The sequence below is a fragment of the Eptatretus burgeri genome, chromosome 5 (genome assembly GCF_056783735.1).
Source record: "Eptatretus burgeri isolate ZD-2024b chromosome 5, Ebu_testis_v1, whole genome shotgun sequence".
Taxonomy (NCBI): Eukaryota; Metazoa; Chordata; class Myxini; order Myxiniformes; family Myxinidae; genus Eptatretus; species Eptatretus burgeri.
In genome coordinates, this window is record NC_140965.1 from 56,383,048 (window position 1) to 56,395,547 (window position 12,500).

Genomic DNA, 12,500 nt, shown 5'->3' on the forward strand with positions numbered 1-12,500 from the left:
AAGCTTCTTTCCAAGATGTTGCGAATCTAATGTTTTGCCTGTTTCTAACATTTTCCATAGTCTTTCCAAATACAGCATTATTCATTAATTTATAAAAGTCCCCTTCAAATTTTACTTTTGTATTTGCTCTCATATCTGTATTGAATTGAATATACTTTTTCACCCAAGGACTTTGTTTAAATTTTAAAACTCTATGAATTTTAGCTACTCTCAATCCTTCTCTCAAAAACTGTTTTAAGCTTCTCTGATGCAAAACATATCCCTCTTTATCATAGAATGTTGTTAATAACTTTTCTGTTGATTTACCTTTAATATTAAAACTTTTATGATAATCACTTAACCATTCTTTCTTTGGAGTTTCTTTCTCACATGCAAAAGGAAGATCTTTATGCTTATTATGAAGATCACTCGGGTACCTCAAATCAACTTCAAAATAATAACCTTCTTCTTCGTCATTCAATTCCTCTTGAGAAGAAATAACAATATTCATCAAAGCCTTTTCATAATTCTTTTCTTCCACCCACTCTAATTTACCATAAGGTAGAGATTGAGACATTGCCCATCCATACAAATTATTAGCATCAAAATACATCAAATAATTACTATCTTTTTCACTATCATAATTTGGGAGATATTTATTATTTGCTTTAGCATATCTTTTTGAACATACTTGTGATATTCCACCTCTCTTGGACTTCTCAATCATCAAAAGCATATCCACATCACTGATTAAATCTATATCTTGTTTTGTCATTTTCAACATTGCACTCCAAGCTAAACCAGGAGCTGTGAAATAGTGGGCAGGATCTAACCCATAACAATTTTTATTATGACAGAGTGATCTAAAAGCTTAAAACACATCAGCTAACAATAAAACATCTGTTTTTAGATATAAATCGTGATATTCTCCAAGGTTCTTTATCTTAAATATTTTCCATATTTCTTGTGCGTGTTTATATTCCTTATCACTTATCTCTTCTTCATAAAGGTTATTATAGAAACTTTCTTTTGAAGGAAGTTGTGTTTCTTTAAATCTCATAAATGAATCCATATAATCATAAGGATAAATTCCCTTACTTGTAAGAATTTTCTCTTTACTTTGAATTTCATTCCTTGTTTGAATTTCCTCTCTCGTAAGAATTCCTTCTTTAATCAGAATTTCATCTTTAATCTGAATTTCCTCTTTAGTGAGAATTTCCTCTTTTGGAAAGAATGAATTAAGATTTGGAAAAGAGTCTGTGGAGCTTAGATTTGATGCGAGGTAGGCTAGTGGTGTTCCCATAAACTTGTAAGAATCTAAAAACCTAATACGAGTTATAGGTTTTGTGAATATCATTTTTGAAAATGAAATATACTTTTGACTTGTGTTTGTTATAGCAGAAATATTCCCTGGTGTTTTTGAAAGTTCATTTATAAATAGATGTGTATCATAGTTGGCGCTGTTGTGAAGAAAGACTGGAATAAAAGAAGGTAATTTATAATTAAGATTACAACAGGAATGAGCGGGACCTCTATATTTACCAGTAAGATGACAATGGTCTCTAACGTTAAACTCCTTAATTTCCCCCTCACAAATATGACAGATATTGTTCATTCTAAATTCTAATTTTTCTTCTTTGGTTAATTTCATCGGTTCATTTGTTTCTTTCATTAATTTAGTGAGTCTTATACAATCCTTTTCTAATCGTTTTACAAACTCTTGTGAAGCATTTTTTCCACGATAATGTTCAAGTTTGTTATACTTTTCTCCAACAGATGATTTGATATAATAACAAAAACCACAAGGAATATGTTTTTGATATTTATTTGTATATGGTTCTTTTGGATTAGGAGAAGCAGTATTTATCTTTTTAAGGATACATTCAAAATCAGCGTATATCACAAATGGGTGCATGATAGATTTATTATAATCTTCAAAATAAATCTTTTCACCAGGTTTAGGCATTGTAATTACAGCTGATTTATGATTACTACAATATTTTGAATGTTGTTCTAATCGTTCTTTTGTATGAAATGAATTAAGACATCGCTTACAAGGATATATTTTGTTTGCTGTTCTGAATACCTGAGAAGAGATTAATCTTGATAAATTATTGATGTATGTGTAATGTGAATTCTTTCCAACACTAAAATATAAAAGGTCAATGTGTGTTTCTTCATTTTTATAGTTGTTTGAAATTTTTAATATTTGAACTTTGTTTGTATCCGTTAATCCATATACATTAATAGAAAGATTATTCTTTTTCTCAAATTTAGGAATATCTGTTAGTGGCATTGGGAATTTAAAATCTTTAATGTCCAAGGTATTCTCATATTTCATATATTGTTTTACTCTTTCTGAATTACATTTTGGTGGATGTAAGTGAGCAAGAACAGACCAGAGAAAACATTTATTATCATTGTTCTTAATATTAACAACTGCCTTCTTTAGTTTTATTTCTTTTGGTAATTCAATATAAGAAGAAGCTTTAAGAGGGTTTGATTTTAGAATGTGTATATCTAAAAAGATGATTTTTTTAATATTGAATCCACTTCCTACCACTGTATTATCAACATCCTCCTCTTGTCTTGATAGTTCTTCATAAACCCCACTATTCAAAAAATCTTGAAATGATGTTATAAAATGAAGATCTGTTCTCATATAAGGAGTTTGTTCTTCATCTTGTCTTTTCATATTCATTTTCACTCCCATATAAAACTTTAAAGTTTTTATTTCTTTTAATGTCTTTTTAATAAATTTTTTCAACATCGGGTTTTACTATTTCAATTGATTCAGCTATTGATGATGGACCGGGTTCTCCAAATTGAAAAATCCTTATTTTTATATGCCCTTTAAATGCCTCATCAGTGTTTTTAATATAATAGTCTCCCTTTACTTTAAACTCATTTTTCTTGTGTTTTTGTGATTGAAGATGTTGATTATAACTACTCTTCAAAACATCCTTTGAACAGATATCACAATGTTTTCTTTCCAACTCAAGAGGAGATATTTGATGAAATAGATTAAATGTGTGTTTGTTGGTTCGGAGGTGTTTTCTATAATGTTTATATTCGTGATTACAAACATCGCAGTACGTTGTATTCACCATATTTATAGAATAAAACTTTGCTTGAACTAAAATTTTCTTGATGAAAATTTCGTTTAATTTATAGGTGAATCTGTGCTTAAAAACATTTTATCCTCCAACTTTTTCACTTAATAAATACAATGTTTCAAGACACAAAAGACAAGTTTCAATCAATCTCTTCATCTGTTAAAGATACTGAGAAATATGTCAAGGATGTAAAATTGAACAAAGATAAATATAACAACTATTGGATAAAAACTATTATGGTAAATAATATGAGTTCTTCAATTTCCTTCAGTGGAAGGGCTTTTAGTATACCTGGTAGAACATCAATTAAAGTATCTCTAAAAAAAGTTTCTCCTCTCCTTCTAGTAATATATTCAAAACTAGAAAAAGCAATGAAACAAGAAAAAGTATCAAAGAACAAAAACCTTATGGATGAAGCTTTAGAAAGAAAAGATAAGACCATCTGTAATATGCAAGGAGAAATTTGTATTTTTTTCAACAACCCTAAAGATGTAAATCTTGATGAAATAAAGGATGTTAATATATCAGGTGAAATGACATTTCGTTCAATAGTAGTTAACGATAATTTTAAAATTACCTTTAATATAAAAAATGTTGTCGTTGAATCTGATAATGAAAAAAAGTATATCGATATCGATGGTAATATACAACTGAAAGTATAGATGAATTTCAGTTTAAGTAAAGTTTTACTTTATAAATATGCTAGACTTTCCTGATTCTCCATATGACAAATTTGAGAATTGTCCTGCGTGTGAAAGACGGGGATTAAACACAGAGTCAAAAGCCTATAAACAATGTATATTCTGTGATTATCTTCTAATTAATGATAATAAAAAATATAAAAAGGAAAATAATTCTTTTAGATTTACACCAAAAATGAATTACTTTACAAGATTGATTAGAGAAATGAATGTAAAGTATGAGGATGATAACACACCTTTCCTTACAAGGGAAGAAACTGAACGTATAAGAGAAATGTTCAAAGGATTGTTGTTGTATATTATTCATGGATGTAATTTTCAGGGAAATATCAACACAAGATATTGTATAAATAAAATAATGGATTATCTTGAAATTAAACCTGAACTTAGGATAAAATATAGAGTTTCTAAAAAAGCCAATAATAAATTAAATAACCTGTTTTTCAAATATATAAATGAATGATTTTTTACCTATTTGGGAAAATAAGATAAAATTTAACAACCATAAAAATCTCCCAAATTCATTAAGATGTCTCATAGTTGGTTCAAGTGGATGTGGAAAAACCTGCTTACTTTTAAAAATGCTCCTCACTCCCAACTTTTTAGATTATGATAATTTAATAATTTTCACAAAGTCGAGTTTTCAACCAGAGTATCAACTACTCTCACAAGGTTTTAATGCTGGTCTTCAAAAAGAAGATATAATAGGTTTATTTAAACGTCAAAAAAACCTAAATGATTATAACATTGAAGATATAATTCAACTATTTTGTGATACACAGAGATGTAAAAAGAAATCAAATCTTATAACTTGTATTCTTAGTGATAATACGGATGATATACCGTCTCCCCAAGATTTGGATAAATCAAAAAAGAACCTCGTTATCTTTGATGATTGTGTTAATGAGAGAAACCAAACGGTAATGGACAGCTACTACACAAGAGGGAGACATTCTTCTTGTAATTGTATTTATCTTAGTCAATCGTACTTTCAACTTCCTCGTCGTTCCATCAGAAACAATGCTAATACTTTTATTTTATTCAAGTTAAATTCAATAGATATCAATAATTTTTGGAGAGATAATTGTTCTACATTATGTAGTAAAAAGAAATTTGAGGATTATATGAAGCACACGACTGAAAAATATAAATATATTGTTGTGAAACAAGATGAGATATTAAGGGATATATTTTTTTGTTTTATAAACAATTACATATATAAATGACAACTATTATTATAAATCTTGTGGGTAAATCTGCTTCTGGAAAAAACTTTCATAAATCAAGGTTCTTGTGTAGTACAAATGAGAATATTGTAAATTTACTTAAAAAACACCCCGTGATACGCATTGTATCAACAACAACTAGAGCAATAAGACCTGGAGAAGTAAAAGGTGAAGATTATCACTATATTTCAGTGGAGGAACATATGCGATTGAGGAATGAAGGACAAATATTTGAGGAGGTTTCTCTTGGTACAACAAAATATTCACATTGTAAGAGTGAGTTAAAGAAACTAAAATCTGGTGGTGTTGGGATATTAGAAACTAATCCAGAAGGAACAGAGACAAATTATTAAATATCTGAGCGGAGTGAAGATTTTATCATTCGGTTTTGATGTTGATGAAGAAACTCAACACAAACGTATGAAAAGCAGAGATGCAAGGATTAGTGAAGAAGAAATTACAACTCGCATTAATGTTAACAAAGAATTTGATGAAATATTTAAAGAAAAGGATTTATTTGAACACATCTACTTGAATGATGAAGAAAAGGAAAATTTCCCTGTTGATCTTTACAATTCATTAAATGATATTTTACAATAAATAAATGGATACAAAAGAAAGAGCAAGAAGATTTAAGGAACATCAAGAGTTGGTTTCAAAAGTTGTAAAACAACAGGAAGACATAAAGAAGAAACGCAGACAGAAACTAACGGGCGAAGAAGCATTTGAAAAAAAACAAGAGAAACTTTTTAAACCACTTTTAAAGACTTCCCAAGAAAAAATGAAAGATGTTTCCACAGTTCCCACAGTAGAATATACTCCTAGAAAGCTTCAAATGTTAAAAGATTTCAGTCAAATGACGGAGGAAGAATTAGAGCATTTAGGAGAATTAGAATATGATGATGAAGGTTTATTTCAACAACTGGAAGAGATTAATCAACCCCCTGATTATATTGTGAATGCTGTTCAAAACAATGAATATTCAGCGGATTCAAAAACCAAAGCAGGACTCATTCCAACAGAACAACCAGCAATATTTCATCTTGTTCAAGAAAAGGTATTGATATTTAATGATGAATTAAGGTTCTTAAGTTCTGCTCAACCCCCTGTTAAACTAACTCCGAGATTAATGTTTCTTCTCACAAAAGATGGAAGACAAGGTTCAACTGTGAGGGATGAATCAAAGTATATTGATAAACCATTGGATATGGAAAATAATGATGATAGAGTATATATTGATTTGCTGAACACTCTAAATTATAAGGTTATTCTTTCTGGTAAAAGTAGGAAGAATGAGAAGGAGAAACACATTATTCAGGCTTTAAGTATCCTTGGTTCAGGTATTAGTTTTCTTCCAAATGACCCATCGCAATTAGTTAATAGACTGTTATTGTTGTTCGGCAGTAAGAAGGCTGGAAATAACAATTGTTTTAATGAAGCATCAGCCATTTTAGACCAGTTGATGAACATGAAAATAATCAATAAATCTCAATATAAAGACATTTTATCTCATATTAAATAAGATGAGAAGCACAATCCTGAGTTTTAATTTCACAACAAGCGACCACACATCTTCATTCCCATACCCACTACAACTTGACACAACAAAAGAATATGAGGCATCTTTATTGTCCATGGAGACTTATAATACCTTATTTAATATAACCGAGAAAAATGACAAGTTTAGTTATAATCCGGGAAGTGGATACAAAACGATAACAGTCTCACCCGGAGCATACGAGATTTCTCAAATATCTTCCGAAATTGCTCGTCTTATGAAAGAACAGGGTGATGAACCAAAAAATATTGTTATAAACATTCAAAAACATACTTCAAAATCAACGATTAAAGTTAAAAATAACTACAAGGTTGATTTCACAATTGATAATTCATTTAGAGAGTTATTAGGTTTCTCCTCAAAAAGATTGAAACTAATGGGACGTTTTACAGTGATAATGTCATTCAAATATCCTCAGGAATAAATTCGGTGTTAATTCACTGTGATTTGATTGATGGTGCTTATAATGATGGATTAAAAACAAATACAATATTTTCATTCAGCGCATACTCAACCCCAATTGGTTATAAATTCAATATGGAGCCTAAAAATTTGGTTTATCTACCTGTGTCAGGAAAAACCATACACAGAGTAAATTTTAGGATAACCGACCAAGATAATCGTGTGATCTCTTTTAATGGAGAAGTTATATCCATCAGAATTCACCTACGTGAAGTTTTTCAATAAATAAATACGATGGTTATTGTGAGGAAGCACGAGTTGGGAAAATATAAAATAATTACAGGGGATGGGATGTTCCTTTCCCCGTACTACAAGGGTGAAGGTATGTATCTTGGTAGAGGATACTATAAACCTAAGAGACAAAGGGGTGTCGGACATCAATTTAGAGGAGATGGGATAATTGATACTCTCATGGGTATTGGTTCAACTATTCTTAAACATAAAGACCTAATTGGTTCAACTGCTTCTGCTGTGGGAAATGTAGCAGGTGCTGTAAAGAGTATAAAAGATGCTCAGAAAGAATCTCATAAATTACAAGCAATAAAAGAAATTAAGAAAGGTAAAACTCAGTTGTCCCCCCAAGAACGACAGAAAATAATTCAAATACTTGGATCAGGGTTTCAAAAGTTTTAACATCTTTTTCCTAAATAAATACAAGTATGGAAGCAATTGATAGTATCTATGATTTGGATGATACTATTATTATCTCAAACTCCACTAAAAGAAGATTACTTCAAGGTAAATGCAATAACTGGAACAGACTGGAATACAAATGGTACAAAAAGTTTTGAAATAAATAATCAACAAACCTATTTGAATCTCTCCGAAAGTTTCTTGTTGTGTAAATTTAAATTCACTAAGGCTGGGAATAACACAAACGCTACACTTGTAAATGATTTCTTCTGGAAAATGTTTGATAGTGTGCGATTGTATATTGGAACACAAGAAGTTGAAGCGGTTGATTATGTCTCTGCTGTATCTGAAATGATGAAATTTACACTCTATACATTCAGTGATAGAATGGGAAAGGGGTCTGTCGAAGGTTTTATTCCTGATATGTCAACGGGAACAAACACAGACCCTGGGTATACTCAAAGGAAAGGAATGTATAATGATGATACAAAAGCAGAAAATAGTTTTACTGTGGCAGTTCCTCTTAAAGGTATATTTGGATTTTGTGATTATGATAAAGTTCTGTATGGTCTTAAAATTAGATTTCAACTACAAAGGAATGATAATGAAAATAGATTGCTTTTTGGTGTTGGTAATGCTTTTGGTGATCAGAATAAATTTGTAATTGAGGAGATGAGTTGGTATATCAGTGAATATACTCCTAATCTTAAAACAGAAGAGATGTTGAATCGAAGACTTAACTCAAAAAAACCACTCAGTGTATCATACCTCAAAAGAAGATGTCAACACGTTAAACTCAATCAAACTACTTACACGTGGAATTTGGGTGTTCTGGAAGGAAAGCCACGATATCTGTGGATGATTTTTAAAAAGCCAGATGGTGATACTGCGACTGATAAGAATAATGCATTGAGTGATAATGCTAAGGTGAAACAACTTCGCGTTTCTCTAGATGGAACATTTTATCCACGAGATAGATTGGAAATTAATTGGGAAAAAAATGATTTTGCTGAAGCATACAAGTCTTACCAAAAGGTGTGTGAAAGTAATGGAAATAAAGAACCTATTTTGGATATGACAGCATTTAAAAGTTTGTATACAATCTATACGTTTGACCTGAGCGCTCAAAAAGAAACTATAAAGTCTAATCGAGTGGATACTTCCCTATACATTGAAAGAGGAGAGAGTGAAGAAGTTGATACATATTGTTTGCTTTTGGAAGAAACAGAATTGCAGATTAATACAGATAATGGTGTGATGATTAGTCTCACATAATTTTTTGTTAAATAAATGAGTGGCAAAGTACCAACTGGGGTATATGTTAATCAAATCAATCTTCATAAACTATCATCTTGTGTTCAAAATCAAAAGCCTTGTACGATTAACGTTAATACAATTCAGAGAAAAGGAGCAGTAAGAATTGATGTTTTGCTCACAAGAGAACAGGTTAAAATCTTGAATGACACTGGCTCACTTAAAATTAAAATGACAAAACCAATGTTGAAAAAATATTCAATAAGAGAGACGAGTGGAGGATTTCTCCCATTTCTAATTCCTTTATTTGCTGGTTTAAGTGCGGTTGGAGCATTGACGGGTGGTATTTCAACAGCGGTCAAAACTGCCAACGAAAGGAAGGCTCAACTCCAGGCTCAAAAAGAATTGGAAAGACATAACAAAGAGTTGGAGAAACAAATTAGTGGAAGTGGTGTAATTGTAGATTTTGCTGAAAAACTTGAAGGTCTGCCTGATAAAGCGAGATTGTTAGTTGGAGATATGCTTTCTTCTATAGCACAAGCAGGTGTAAAATTAACGAAAAGAGGTAATGGATTATATCTTTCTAATAAATAAATGAGCATTGATGAGTGGTTGAAAGAATTTGGAAAGAATACAACATCAAATTTACAACTTGCCAAATATTGTAAGAAATTAAAAATTCATAATGTGGTTATTTGTATGAGAGATGAATTAACAAATGTGTCGAAACATACAAAGAATATTATTATGAACTTAGAAGATAATGATGGGAACGGTTCTCATTGGGTTTGTATTTTTAATAGTCAAGACAAATATTATTTTGATAGTTTTGGTCTTCCACCACCTGTTGAAGTCATAAAATTCTTACAGAATGGTGTTTATCAAACATTTCAAGTCCAAGAATTAAATTCCAAGTGTTGTGGTCAATTATGTCTATATGTGTTATTTCAACTCAACAAAAATAAAAAATTTTATGATATTATTTTTAATCTAATATAAATGACTTATGTTGGTAAAGATGGTTCTATCTTTGGTGTATCTCAAGAACTGGATATTGATTTATCAAATTATTACACAAAGGCACAGGCTGAACGATATAAATATAATATAAACAAAAATATTAACATGAAAAATGCTTATAAATTAAAAAATTATCCAAGCCCGACTGACGCGAATGACTTGGTGAGATTAAGCGATTTATCACAATATATATACTTAAATAAAACGGCTGTGTATTCTAAAGATACAGAAGTGTTGATATTATCTCCAGGTCATACAGAATTCACAGTTCGAATTAAAATAAATTTTTATAAAGAAGGGCGTATCGTTTGTATGAGAATAGAACAATGGGGTTATGATATGAATGATTTAGGGTATAATTGGTCATTTAAAATTAACCTCGAAGACCTGGAACAATTAAATCAGTCTCGTAAGGAAGAATATTATCCACTTGGTATCGAGAATGAGTTTTGTGGAGCCACGATTAGTAAACAACAAATAAAAGAATTTAATAAGGGTAAATATAATAATGGTTTTGCCCTTGTTTATCTCATGAAAACAGAAAAAACAGGATTATATATAATAAGTAAGGAAATACAAAATGATTTAACTATGGGAAGATGGGGAGGTGTTTCGTGCCATAATATTATTCTATCATATATTTCTAATACATAAATGACAGCAAGAAGGCTTCAAGAAAATTATCATTTCTGTGTTCAAGCATACCTTCAAGAAAAGGGTATTCGGTATTTTAATAAATATGTTCTACAACATAAGAATGAGGTATTTTCAATAAAAGATTGGCATTATGCTGATGTTGATAAACCAACAACTTTAGATTTAATTAGAATGTTAAATAATGAAAAAATTATAAGGTTAAGAAAAGGTAAGGCTCTTTTAGAAATTCAAAAGAAATTTTATTGGTATCCTGTTGTAAAAAAATTATTTTGGATACAGGAATAACAAGAAATCCTGATGAATATATGTATAATATTCTATGGGGTGTAAACGATTCAAGTATAGTAAGGGATGAGGAAGGAGTTGAAGAAGAGAGGGAAGAGGAGGAAAAGGAGGAGGAGGAGAGAGAGAAGGAGGAAAGAGAGAAGAGAGAGAGGGAGGAAAGAGAGAGAATGAATAAATATCAAAATATGGAAACCAGTGAGATTCAAAAAAGAATAGAGGTATTAAAGAAATTAACTTATCTCACCAGGGAGGAATACAAAGAATTAAAAAGTCTATTTGCAATACTTTTGACAAGACTATCGACATCGAGAAGACATGTATTTTAATTCAAGTTTTTTCTTAAATAAATGGAGGAGAGAGTGAAGGCATTTCTAAGGATTCTTTATGTTTTAAAAATTAAGATTCAAATGTGCATGTTGGAAACTAAAAAGGTTTTTACACTCTGCAGAAATTTTTCTCATAAATAAATGAGTTATTGTCTCAAATGTAAAAAGAAAACTAATACTAAAAATATTTCATATATTAAAAGTAAAAATAACAGGGTTATACAAAAAGGTATATGTTCGGTGTGTGGTTCAAAAAAAATCAATTTATCTCCAAACACAAACTCGGAGGAGATATACAAAAGTTTTTAACAGGAAGTAAATTTACAACTACTGGAATACCAGGGGAATTACATCTTCCAGGGTATTCTTTCTGTGGTCCAGGCACAAACTTGGATAAAAGATTAGATGAGGCAGACAATCCTAAATCCTGGAGTAAACCAATCAATAGAGTTGATGAAGTGTGCATGAGACACGATATTGATTATGGGAATACCACAACGTTGGAAGAAAAGCATGAAGCCGATAGAGAAATGTTATATAATTTGTCTCTGATACAAAATCCAACCTTGAGAGAAAAAGTTGATAGGTTCATCGTGAAGAAGATGATTAGTGCTAAATTGAAACTTGGACTTGGAAATTCAAAAAACTTATAGGCTCTAATGATGTCATTAAGACTGAAGAGCAATTAGCTGATGAATTACATAAACCAATATTCACAAAGTTTCAGAGAAGGAAAGTTTATTCCAAGGAAGTTGATTATATCTGGTCTGCTGATTTGATTGAACTCAATAATGATAAGGGGTACAAGTATGCTTTAACCGTTATTGATTTGAGGAGTAGATATGCGTGGGTTGTCCCTTTAAAAAACAAAACAGGTAATACTCTTATGTTAGCTTTTCAACAGATATTTAATAAAAGTAAGAGAAAACCTAAGAAATTGTGGACTGATGAGGGTAGAGAGTTTTATAACAAGACATTTATGAATTTTCTAAAAAATAACAGTATTACATTATACAGTACCTTTAATGAAGGGAAGGCAGTTGTTGTTGAACGTTTTAATCGTACCTTAAAAGAGAGACTATATAAAAATTCACACAACTCGGTTCACAACAATGGTCATCTTTTATTCAGGATATTGTGAATAAGTATAATGACACGATTCACACGTCAACGAATATGAAGCCATCAGAAACATTTACAAAATTAAAATATGAAAAAGAGATTAATGTCAGAAAACCTAAGTTCAAAGTTGGTGATATCGTAAGAATATATAGGTGGAAATC

At 30.5% G+C, this 12,500-nt stretch overlaps 1 protein-coding gene across 1 annotated transcript in view; it reads right to left on the reverse strand.

Annotated features, from left to right (window-relative positions):
• Positions 1-12,325: 12,325 nt before the first annotated feature.
• Positions 12,326-12,500, reverse strand: part of LOC147026484 (uncharacterized) — a 2,104-nt gene continuing 1,929 nt past the window's right edge. The window contains exon 3 of the mRNA XM_085881925.1: positions 12,326-12,500. This exon is cut by the window's right edge and continues 1,481 nt beyond it. The gene's annotated coding sequence lies outside the window, so the exon portion shown is untranslated.